Here is a 12,890-nt window from a genome sequence, read left to right on the forward strand (position 1 = left end):
GAGCGAGGGTGCGCGGCCAAAGAGGAGGGACGCGTGGCCAGAGGCCTGCCCCGACCTCACGGGCAGCGCAGGGGACACACGGGACTCAGGACTCGGGAGGGACTCGCCAAGCAGGAGGCCGCCAGGCTGCCCGCTGGGGCGGCCCAGACTGGAGGAGGTTTAACGTCAGAAGAGGGCCTCTCCCGCCCTGCCCGCTCGGTGGACCACCAGAACCTCGGGGGCCAAGAACGCAGGTTCCACTTGGCAGCCCTGACTGGGGTTTTTGTTTAAATCCTGCCGGCCTGGCTGTGTTCCCGCTCACAAGACTGGCACGTGTGACCCACGGTACAGCGGGCAGATCATCGGTTTAAAACCAGTTCCATTTAAAGTCACTGTGTAGTCCCTGTGGGCATATTCTCACACTTTGGGGCACCTGGTATGACTACTGGTTTCACTAAAATCTGCTTCTGCTGTATATCCTTATTTATTCCCCTCAACAAGTGAGAGTATCAGGAGAGGAAAGTGGCAGGCAGCCTCCTGGGGACAAGAGCTCTCCTAAGAGCCTGGGTGCCTGGGCCGCGGACACTTCCGGGGATCATCGAGCATGTCCCTGAGACCTCTGGGATGGACACCTTCCAGAGCAGGGAGGGACCAAGCTGAAGGCCTCTGAGGGGCCGCACCTGCTTGCCCCTCCCTCACCTGGGCCACACCTGCCTTCTTCCTGATCCTCAAAGGCCAGACTCATTTCCCACTCCAGAGCCTCTTTTTTTTTTTTTTTTGCGGTACGCGGGCCTCTCACCGCTGTGGCCTCTCCCGTTGCGGAGCACAGGCTCCGGACGCGCAGGCTCAGCGGCCATGGCTCACGGGCCCAGCCGCTCTGCGGCATGTGGGATCCTCTCGGATCGGGGCACGAACCCGTGTCCCCTGCATCGGCAGGCAGACTCTCAACCACTGCGCCACCAGGGAAGCCCTCCAGAGCCTCTTAAACGTGCGGTTCTTGGTGCTTGGAACCTTCCCCCCAACTCCTCCCCATATACTCCTTCCCATCCTGCAGCTCTAACCTTGGAAGTCACCTCCTCACAGAACCACTTGAAAGGAAGGCCCTCTTTCATCAGAGAGCACCTTTCCCCGCGTCTCACGGAGCCTGAGTTTTAACAGACTGCTCTTCTGTGCATTTACGCAAGTGCGATGGTGACAGAGATCACTGTCATCATCGTCTCAGCGCTGACCAGTGCCTGGCACACAGCAGCTGCTCAAGAAATCTTTGTTGACTAAATGAATAATGACGCCAGCCTGCCTTGACCTCCCTGAGTCACTCTGATCTGTGAATGTCCTGTAGAAGGTACTTCTAACTGCATCGCCATTTCATCCTGACCTTGCCCACACCCCAGTTAAAACCATAATAAAATGCTGGGATGGCTTCTTACTGTGGATAACCAGGTACAAAAGGAGACGTCCATAACTGACACTCCAAACCACCGCTGGAGGAATTTATGAACTTTGTCTAACGTTCTATCGTGGTGGCAAAATTAATTCCTGTGTGAAATTAAAAATTCCTCCCTTTGACAACATTCCCAGGAGTACCTAGAACAGAGCAGGGCTGAGTATTAAATCCTGAACTTTTAAAGTTTAGGAAACGTTGCCCCAATCTCTCTCTGCCTGACTCTGTATTCCGCGGGTTACCTGCTTACGGAAATGAGGACAGGCCCTGCATTCCAGGTGAGTCCGTCATACCTAGCTCTGTGTGTCCAAGACGCTGCCGGCTCACTAGCTTGCCCTGCCGCCCGCCCCAGCCCGCCCCCGCCAGCAGGCCCGTGGAGAACACCCCAGTCTGCTATTAAGATCTATTCAACTGGTCAATTACACAGCCAGCAACCTCTCAACAGCCTCTTACTTGTCAACCGAACCAGCCCCCCGACTCATATCCTCTTGCTCCCTTTCTCGGCGCCCAGACACACACACCTCCCACCCTGCTCATTCCGTACTCCCTAATACAGCAGGATCTTACTCAATTTGCTCAAGACCTTTACCAGAACCCCCGCAGTTCTCCATGTTTCCCAAAGCTCTACTACTCCTCTCCCCCAAATAAGAGCAGCAGCCAGCTTGGTCTGCCTACAGAAGATTCACCGTCAACACCTAGGAACTTGCACAGGGTCCATCACAGGTCACTGTAAGTCTTCCACTGGAAACGTGGGTGGGGATGGGGGGTAGGAGGATGCCAAGGAAGACATTAAAAGGGAGAGAAATTAAAACCTGTTGATTCTCCCTCTGGACCTACTTGGTGAGGACAAGAATGACACACTGCTTTGTTACAGAGTCTAATACCTGAACTAAGACCGGCCTTGGAATATTCACGTGGTATGTCAGAACGTAAGACCTGGGGTCAGAGACCTAAGCTCCAGTCCTGGCTTTCCCACCTACAAACTGTGTATATGCACCGGGGTAAGCTGATGTTTCCATGTCAGTGCAATGGGGTGAAAGGAATTGACTTCCCAGAGTTGCGGTGAGGATTCAGTCAGGTAATATCACGAATGTACCTTAGGATCTGTCAACACTGGATATTTCATGTATTAGTTTCCCTTGTCACCAAGTATGGCATTTCTACCTCTCTCTCATTCGAACATTTGTTGAGTACCTGCCACGTGTCAGGCACTGTCTTGTGTGTCAGGGTGTTTATCCAAAGGTAAACAATACCTATCCTGGCTCTTAAAGGGCCAGCGCAAGTCAGGGCAGACAGACAAGAAACAGGAAGTTAGAACTTGGTATGATGTGTGTACACAGGGGTAAGCAGAGGGTGCTGTGGAAGCATGTGGGGCACTTGACCTGGTCCTGAGCAGTCAGGGAAGGCTGCCTGGAGGAGGTTTCATCTGAAGGGAACAGTAGTGGTTGGCTAGGAAGAGAGGGAAGGAAAGAGATTCCACGTGGAGGGCAAACATGACCAGCTTCATCTGGCTGGACCAGAGACCATGGAATAGGGGTAAGGATGGGGTAATGCCAAAAGATGAGACCAACGCACGAAGGGCCTTTCTTCCATATCACTGGAAAACCCGCTCTTCCTGACCGAGGCATTATGTAGTCAGTCTACCAAGCAATAATAGTCTCACAAGATGAGATTTCTGGGTCCTGACAGTGTGCTTAAATTATAGGGCCTGAACTTACTGGAAGGCACAATATTAATGAGTTTCTATTCATTTCCAGTAATAAATGAAAAGGGGATTCCATCATGGGCCACACCTCATCACTTTTTTGGTAGGTGGGATAGTTGCTTTGTTAATTACCTTTTTTGGACATACTACTCTCTTATTACCAAAAGCGCGTTGGCCGGAGCCGTGGGGGCAGGTTGTGGTAACGTGCGTCGTTAATGACAAGCTGTAACCAGGTGAAGATCCAGAGCAAGGTAAGGCACGATGATGCGCAGCTTTGGGGCCTGCATCCATCCTCCCTAATACATTAAAACCACTCCAAGAGATAACTGACTAAATGAAACTGAGCGGCCCCAAAGGATAAAAATACCTCCGATAAATGAGTCATTTATGGAAACTGAATAGGATACAAATTAAGAGCTTGGGTTTAGGAGCCAGACTTCTGTGATTTGATCCTGGCTCCTCCACTTACTAGCTGTGTAATCTTGGGAGAAAAAACTTAACTTCTCTGTGCCTCAGTTTCCTACCTGTAAAATGGGTATAATAATAGCACCTGCCACACAGGATTGTTTATTAAAACGGACAACCAAGTAAAGTACTCGGCCCAGTGCCTGACATAGGGGGGCCCAGCTCAAAGTGTTACCTACTGTTGTTAGCATTACTAATCTCTTGCACCTGTGTTGGGTCAGGTCTATTCTCACCTATTGTTTACATGAATGAAAAATTAGAGGCCTGAACACAGAAATGAGTTATTCCTTGTTAATCCTGCCCCCGGAACAGCGAGGCCACAGGAAATACAACCGAAGTGACCTGGAACCCTTGGTTAGTCATGGTTGGTACAGATTAGGTCACAGCTAACTGACACTGTTATCACCACAGTGGTGATGATATTCATACTTGAGTTTCAAATGAGAGGGCTCTCAATTAAATCAGTACATGAAAGATTCCTTACTGGAAAATATCCCCCATCTACCTAAAACATTGTTTCTGTGCCCTCTGTTGTTTTTTTTAAATCCCTGAGAGTAACACCATAGGGTATTTCGTTAGAGTTTTCTCTTCAAGACATATATCTTAAAAGTTAACGATGTACCTCACATATCTTATTTTCCTTACAAACCTGTTAAATAATCCCACTGCCTGTGAATGTACCCCAAACCTTATTTTATGTTTAAAAACTTTATGATTTAATTTAAACTCATTTTAAAGCCATTTATATTTCTAACATGTTAACCCCTTTGGAGATACTAGGTTCCAAACAGGTACAGCCCAGCTTACAAAGCAGCTTTCGTACGATTCCCAAGTGCTGACATAACAGGACCTGGTAAATAACTTCATACTCACTCCATAGCATTTATGATCTCACAGTCGTATTTCCTGCAGACCTAGCCCGGAAGCCAGATTTTAAAACTAGCTGTGGATTTGGAAGACGATTCATAAACACTATGCACAGCATGGTGGTGACCGGTGGGGACAGCCGGTTCTTACATCAGTCTGCTTTACATTCTAATAGCGTGGAAAACAACAGGTTATAGAGTAGTGCTTTGTAACTACCCTCTCCTTGCTTCTGGCAAATTAATGAAAGCCAAATAAACTCCACACTTTAGTATTTGTGTATCTGCAGCGTGAAAGGCAGCACTGGGCTGGGTGGGGCGTGATGGTGCTTGGGAGGTGGGCAGAGGGGTAAGGCTGGAGGCGCTGCATGTTCAGAGGGAGGGTAACAGGAAATGGCCCGGCGGGTTTGGGAAGCAACAAGCTGAGTCTTGTTGGAGTGTAAAGGCGAGAGGGGACAGCGGCATGGGAAGAACTCAGGTTCTTGAACTTTTCTTTTTCCTGAAAATCCCTCAAATAGGATGCCTCTTCTGAATACTGATATTACTAGAGTATCAATTTAGATTATGTTAAATTTTTCCGGTATAGCTATCCTTCCATTTCAAAGCACTGGTTGGCTAGACTTCTAAAATACTATCGCATCATCATCCGCTACGAGCAGAATATTTAGAACAAAGGTGACACTGGACCACAGGATGAGTCTCCCGGAGGTCGAGGAGGGAACATGCTCTGTAGGCAGCTAGTCAGCTAATATGCTTCCTGTGAGTAAGGCTTCCCCCTCTGCGCCGTCTCAGGAATGCCCTCTCATTCCTTTCACAAGGAAGTAACGGCTTTACAATTTTAGCCCTAGATCCAGAGTCTGGTGAGCTTCATCGATGGTCTTAACAGCCTGGAAAGTATTATTCAAAGAAACTGGGGAAAAAAACCAACCAACCAAACAAAAAAACTGTCTTCCCAGATTTCTGAGAAAGGGGTGAATACTGACCTACATTTAATGCTCTAGATTAAAATCAGAAGTTTAGGATAAAGAAAAAAAATCTTCTGTATCATCTAATGAAATCAACTTATTCTGCATATAGGAAATTGAGGCTTGGATGGGGGAAAAAAAGTACAAAAATTAAACCACGGTTAATTTCTAGCGGTGACCACGGGTGAGTCTTTTAACGCAGGCTGTGCCTTCTTCCATCATCTACTTGTATGCTGCGCCAAGAGGCAGACGCGGTAGGTCGGTCTGCTGTTAAGACATGGCTGCAAACCCATCTCTAAGCTGAGATGCTTTCAAGCACCAAAAACTCATGGGAATTTAGGGTGCTCATCATTTAGGCTGGAAAGAGGTGACTAAGCTCCTTGACCTAAGGTTTATTCGTCCTGATCACTCGCTGTGAACCAGGGCCATTCAAAGCCAAACGTTTAGCAGGGCAGGTCTGGGACAGGCTGCCCTGGGCAAATCAGCCTTCATGCTGAGGGCTCCGGCGGCAGAGCCTTATGGCAGCCACTCGGAAACGTGGCTGACTCCGGCAAAAGCCTTCTCTCAAAGCCCACTGCGGCCCAGCCAGCCCCCTTGCCAGCTCTGGCAAGGCCCACCCACCACAGACTTACACAAGCATCTTGGTGTCTACTGAGTAGCCTTTCTATCCCTTTCTTCAATGTCCTCTTCAGTTCCATCCGAAAAGAACAAAAAGCAACTGTACTGTAGTGGAGGACGGAGCCCTTAATAGAGAATGATGTTTGAAAAACAAACCCATCGTGATGTGAATCATCATCATAACGCTGACCAATCAAACCATATCCATGAAATTAAGAGAAACCAAGCAGTTTCTTTTGGTATCTATTAGGATGTTCACTATGTTACTGTATTAATATAAATTGCTAAAAGCTTCCTGGAAATCAAGCCTACAAGTTAGAGAAAAAACAGAATGAAGGAAAATGTCTTTGAGCCCAGTTTTGAATTCAAATGATTCAGGAGGTTTAAAAGGTATCACATAAATAGATAAATGATAAAGGAAAAAGTGCTAAAACATTAATTGCAGAATCTAATAGGTGTATATATGGGGGTTCACTGTAAAATTCTTTCAACTTTGCTGTGTGCTTGAGATTTTTTATAATAAGATGTTGGAAAAAAAGTATTTTCATATCTCCGCTCGGGTGCTAATATCCACCAAAACTCATGGACTCCTACAGCTAGATATAACAGTACAAGGTCTTGAAATATAAAAGAAGCACCAAAGATTAACTGGGTAAATGCAGATGACTCAGCACACAATGTTGAGGGATCTACTTTGTGGAAAAAAAAAAAAAATTTGGATCTTTTTCTCACACTTCACTTCTAATTTGGTGGATTTTACATAAAAAATGTTTCTCTAAATTTTTAATTAGATGAATATTTTCCAACTTCTGGGTGGGAAGGAATTCCTAAGCCCAAAGTAACAGAAGTCACAAAGAAAAAAAAAACCAGACAAAAATCATTTCATTTTCAGCTAAATAAAATATAAAGGTTCTATATCTCAAAAAATCATAAGCAAAATTAAAAATCAAAGAAGCTGGGGAAAATATTTGTTGCAAATATCACATGCACACGTGCACGCACACACACACACACACACACACACACACAAAGACTACATAAATTACAGAACAGTTCAAATACATTATAGAATAATTACACCCCAACAGAAAAGTCAGTAATGGACATGAACAGAACATTTATAAAAGGAAACAATGGACTAATAAACACATAAAGAAGTTAAACTTTACTGACAGCCATTAAAAAATGCCACACGCCTGTCACAGAGTGGGTACTCATCAAATAGCTGTTGAATAAATCAACCAAAAATAGGGCTTCCCTGGTGGCGCAGTGGTTGAGAGTCCGCCTGCTGATGCAGGGGACACGGGTTCGTGCCCTGGTCTGGGAAGATCCCACATGCCGCGGAGCGGCTGGGCCCGTGAGCCATGGCCGCTGAGCCTGTGCGTCCGGAGCCTGTGCTCTGCAACGGGAGAGGCCACAACAGTGAGAGGCCTGTGTACCACAAAAAAAAAAAAAAAAAAGTCCAAGACGCATGTATTTAAAAGGTTAATTACTGTCACAGCAAAGGAAACCTTCAACAAAACAAAAAGACAACCTACTGAATGGGACAAAACGAAAAGACAATCTACTGAGTGGGAGAAAATATTTGAAAATGGTATGACTGATAATGGATTAATATCCAAAATATATAAACAGCTCATATAACTCAACATCAAAAAGACAAACAATCCAGTTTAAAAAATGGGTAGAAGACCTAAATAGACATTTTCCCAAAGAAGACATACAGATGGCCAATAGGCACATGAAAAGATATTCAACACACTAATTATTAGAGAAATGCAAATCAAAACCACAATGAGGTATAACCTCACACCTGTCAGAACAGGTATTATCAAAAAATCTACAAATAGCAAATTTTGGCAAGGATGTGGAGAAAAGGGAACCCTTGTACACTGCTGGAAATGTAAATCGGTGCAACCGCTATGGAAAACAGTATGAAGGTGTCACAAAAAAACTAAAAATACTACCATATGATCCAGCAATTCCACTCCTGGGTATATATCCAAAAAAATAAAAAATAAAAACTAACTGAAGAAGATACATGCACCCCAATGTTCATAGCAGCACTATTTACAAAAGCCAAGATATGGAAGCAACCCGTGTCTATCAACAGGTGAGTGGATAAAGAAGATGTGGTGTGTGTGTGTGTGTGTGTGTATACATACACATATAAATGTATACATACACACGCACACGTGTGCACGCACACACACACACACACACACACACAAAATTGAATATTACTCAGCCGTGAAAAAGAGTGGAATTCCGCCATTTGTGACAATGTGGATGGACCTAGAGAGTATCATGCTGAGTGAGATAAGTCAGACAGAGAAAGACAAATACTGTATGTTAGTGGAATCTAAAACAATAAAACAAACAAATGTAGGGACTTCCCTGGTGGTCCAGTGGGTAGGAATCTGAGCTCCCAATGCAGGGGGCATGGGTTTGATCCCTGCTTGGGGAACTAGATCCTGCATGCATGCCACGCTTAAAAGATCCCGCATGCCGCAACTAAGACCCGGAGCAGCCAAAATAAATAAATAAATTTAAAAAATAATAGTAAGTTTTAAAAAAATAAATGAATGTATGTAACAAAAAAGAAACAGATTCACAGATTTAGAAAACAAACTACTGGGTACCAGTGGGGAGAGGGAATGGGGGGGAGGGGTAAAACAGGGGTATGGGATTAAGAGATTCGAACTACCTTTTATAAAATTATTTTGTAATAACTTTAAATGAAGTATAATCTATAAAAATGTTGAATGACTATGCTCTACACCTGAAACTAATATAATATTGTAAATCAATTAAAAAAAAACTTCTCAGGAAAATTCTAGCCAAAATATAATTAAAAGTTTTATACTAAAAAAGAAAAAGGATAATTATTGTAATGTAAAAATAGCTTTTAAAAAAATGGAAGCAAACTGAACACCCCCAAATTAGAGAATAATGCACCATTATTTAAAAACATTTTAAAATGTTTTTAAAGCAGTTTAAAGCATGTGGAGAAGATGTGCATTTAATGTTAAGATATAAAATTGCCTATACAGAATGATGCTGATCTTGCAACTGTGTGTGTGTGTGTGTGTGTGTGTGCGCGCGCGCACATGTGTGCATATTCAGGAAAATACTGGAAGGAAATCAATATACATAAATATTAACAGAGCTTTGGGTGATGGAATCAGAGGTAATTTTTATTTCATCTTCATCTTATTCTACTTTTTTTAAAAAGTTTCATTACAAGTTAGTCAGAAAAAAATTTAAATACCATATAAACAATTTGGAAGAGTGACCCCACTGCTTTAGCAACAGGTCTTCACACAAGTCAAGGCCACCACCGACTTCGAATTGTTGCTGCTAACCTACATTGCAAGGTCCACACCCATAAAAACCGCCTTCCGGCCCGCGTGGGCTCTTACACCTCGGCCTGCTCCATCCATGTCGCCTTGTCTTCCCCTCCAAACCTTTTTTCCTCTCGGATTTCATTCTGTGGTGATCGATACCACCTAATAACCTAAGCCACTAACCTTACTTCACATTTTCCCCATCTTCACCTCGCTAATCTCTCTGGACTCCACAGCCATCGGTGTCCGTCCAGGGCAGCCCTGTGATCTTTCTGAAGAGTACATCTGGCCTCGTTACCCTCCTAGGTGGACACCTTCAGGCAAACACGGCACAGCGCATTAGACCCCTCTATCAGTGATTCCTTCTGCTTCACCTTCTCTCATCATTCCTTTCCCCACACCCTCCACCATACCACCTATTGCTCTGAGCCTGTGCCTACACTGTTCCTCCTGCCTGAAGCCCTCACCACCACGTCTGCCTTCCTGGTCCAGCTAACTCCTTGAAGGCTGTCCCTTACGGGTGAATTCAGACACCGCCTCCGCTGGGAAGACTCACGGATGGTGGCTGAGTGTTATGAGGTCCTGCAGCATGTGCTGTTTTCTCGCCGCCAGAGCACTAATCATACACTGCGAATCTGTTTTTGTACCTTTGCCTCCTCTATCAGATCGTGAGCATCTAGCAAAGGAGGCCCTCAGAGCTTGTAGAAGGAATTAATAAATGTTTCCACCGTCTAAAACAGAATTCCCTGTTCTCATCTTGAAAGAGATCCCAGAGATTTCATAACTTCTCTCAGCCACCCGTTTACTTTATCATCTTGGCAATCGAGATTTTCTTATCTATTAATCAACAAAGAAGTGTATTTATTATATACTTTATGTCTTGACGACATCTCTTTGGTTTTATTTGAATTTATTTGCTCTTGCCAAAGCTATCACAGAAGTGTTACAAGTGTCCCTACACAGGACAGCCATTTAAAGGACTGCAATTTGCTGAAAGCAGGCAGTGTGTTACAAAGATAAGTCAGACTGTTACTACTTAAGAACCTTTAGCAAGAAATCCTTTAGCCTTTTGGGGACTAAAACCTCTGGTTACTTTCTCTTTTGCTAGAAGGGTATATAACTTTCTGTTGCTTGTATATCGGAGCTCTTCACAATTACCCAAAATCTTTTTTCAAACGTGACTCAGATTGGACATAATAATGAGTCTGACTAATGCAAGTCTTATTTTCTTACCCTTTTATGTCATACTCCTTTTAATACACTCAAGAATCATGTCTATTTTTTTCCACAACAGCATTACAGGACTGACTTAAATTTAGTTGACGGCCTATAAGGGCTACATTTTCTTTTTAGTGGCGTTTTTTTGTGTACTCAGCTAAACTACCTTATATTCATCCCCCCCCAGCAACCACAGAGAATGACTTCTTTCCGACTTGGATGGCTCCTCTTTTAAATTCTAGTGTTTGCTGGGAAGCTAGGGAATGGCAGAGTCATGGTGAGGTCTTGCTCTTGGCGGGGCCCTTAAGCGGGGCCCGCGGATGAGCCCCACGGTGGCTGCAGAAGCGCCGAAAATGCGGGCAAGTGTCTGCGTATGAGTGTGGGAAGAGGAGTCATGGCGTCCATCACAACCTCAAAGGGGTCCACCACCCTGGAAAGGGTGAGAGCCCCACCCTAAGGCACTCAGACATAAAGCAGTAAATTGGATAAACAGCGCCAGCATGACCGAATCAACTCTCTCCTCAGCCATCTCCAAAGAGAATGCGCAACTCTGTAATAATTATGCACTAAGCATCTGTTGCATTAGTGAAGAACAGAACTTGAGGGTGTGATTTGGTGGACCCATCATATATGAAATTATACAGAGGCCGTAATCTAACACTTTAAATACCAATCACTTCAAACACCCTCAGCTTCTGCCTTTATCCAAGTACAGTATACTTACTTTGTCCTCTTTTGATACCTTTAGCTGATTCAATAGAACTTACTTTAAAACCAAAACATCAAGAATCAAAAGTTTCTCTGCACATAAATATTATGTTAGTAGCCAAAAATATATGCCTTTCATGAACTATTAGTAATTACATTATTTTTGCTAGAATATACTGCTACCTTCCATACTTGTGTTTTAAATAACATTACCCAAAAAATCACTTAATTATGTCAAAATCGAAACTGCCTTCATGTCATTAAGTTGCAAAAATCTATTCTGTCAAAATATACCTTAAATCTTAACTTTCATTGCTGTCTACGGGTTATGCTATCTTTTCTAACTATCACCGCACCTAGTGTATTTTCTACAGGTCAACATAAAACGTAGCATAAACGTGCCCGGAAAAAATGCTCTTTACAGCGTTTACTTGGATTAAATGCCCTTCAGAAATTGAGAAGCAAACACTAGTAAAAATCAGAAACTGCTGTCATCCGTACTCACCACTGAACAGCCACACAAAGGATCTCCAAGCACAGGCTAGACTTGTCCTGGAAGCAAGGGATTGAATTCCATCAGGAGAACAAGCAAGTAGAAACAGCAAGGGGCAACACTACCTTTCTCCAGCTCATCTTATTTGCAGACACACAGACTTTGGAATCCTCCAGGACTAACAATGAAAACCACACTAGGTTGTTTTCCCCAATTCCTATGAAATGAGTCAGTAGGTCAAACAACTTCTCCGCTCAGGAGAGAGAACAATTTCTGAAGCTGCACTCAGTTTCCAGTAACTGGATTCCCTCTCTTTGCCCCCTCGATAAAAGTGCTGCCGATAATCCATGGAAAGCCCACCGGGTTCTGGGTGAGACACATCGCAGATACTGCCAGAAGGTCAGTCTGTTTCATGGGGTAGTTTCCCCTTGTGAATAGTCAGGAGGACAAAAATCCAGTTAGGAGTAACACGTGGATGAAATTTCTTCACTTAAAAAGAGTTGGCGTAACTTTTTCTCTGTTGAAACCGTGTAGTCATTTCTTTCTTTCACACAAGAAGATGGAGTGATACTTAAAACACAGAAGAGAAGTAACTGCATCTCTAAAAGCCCCCCACAAACTGCTTCCTTCTGTAAAACATCTTTTCTCCCTCCAAAGGACTAGTATATTCAAAAGATTCAATGATTATGCAATTAACCCATGCTCTGAAAAACCTTTCACAGGCTTCCATGAGTCCGGCAGCTCCATCCATTAAATCATACAAAGCAGAAGTATTTAAGAGCTTGCTAGCAGTCCTCTGAATCCATGACTCAAGAGGACGAGCACGGGGTTAGCAATAATCTTCAGAATCTACCACCTACTCACCGCACGTAACATTTCTTGTAGTTAGCGACCTTCTGCGTAGGAGATCACCAGCTACCGGCAACGAATCCGTAATTCCAAGGACTCACACGTTCAGGCAAGTATATGGATGTGTATCTCTAAATACAAGTACAGAGATCTTCTGTGACAGTGCGTCAGGAGGAGACTGGAAATACTTTTGCTTTCTGTATTGAGAGTACTTTCTTTCCTTTTAAAGAGGAAGTTTC

At 43.9% G+C, this 12,890-nt stretch overlaps 1 long non-coding RNA gene across 1 annotated transcript in view; it reads right to left on the minus strand.

Annotated features, from left to right (window-relative positions):
- LOC109547904 (uncharacterized) overlaps positions 1–12,890 on the minus strand; it is a 212,519-nt gene that overhangs the window by 28,403 nt on the left and 171,226 nt on the right. Inside the window, exon 15 of the long non-coding RNA XR_004528175.2 lies at positions 11,815–12,782. This is a non-coding gene — a long non-coding RNA (uncharacterized lncRNA). The remainder of the gene's footprint in view (positions 1–11,814; positions 12,783–12,890) is intronic.

Source organism: Tursiops truncatus, chromosome 9, assembly GCF_011762595.2.
Source record: "Tursiops truncatus isolate mTurTru1 chromosome 9, mTurTru1.mat.Y, whole genome shotgun sequence".
NCBI classification, from domain to species: domain Eukaryota; kingdom Metazoa; phylum Chordata; class Mammalia; order Artiodactyla; family Delphinidae; genus Tursiops; species Tursiops truncatus.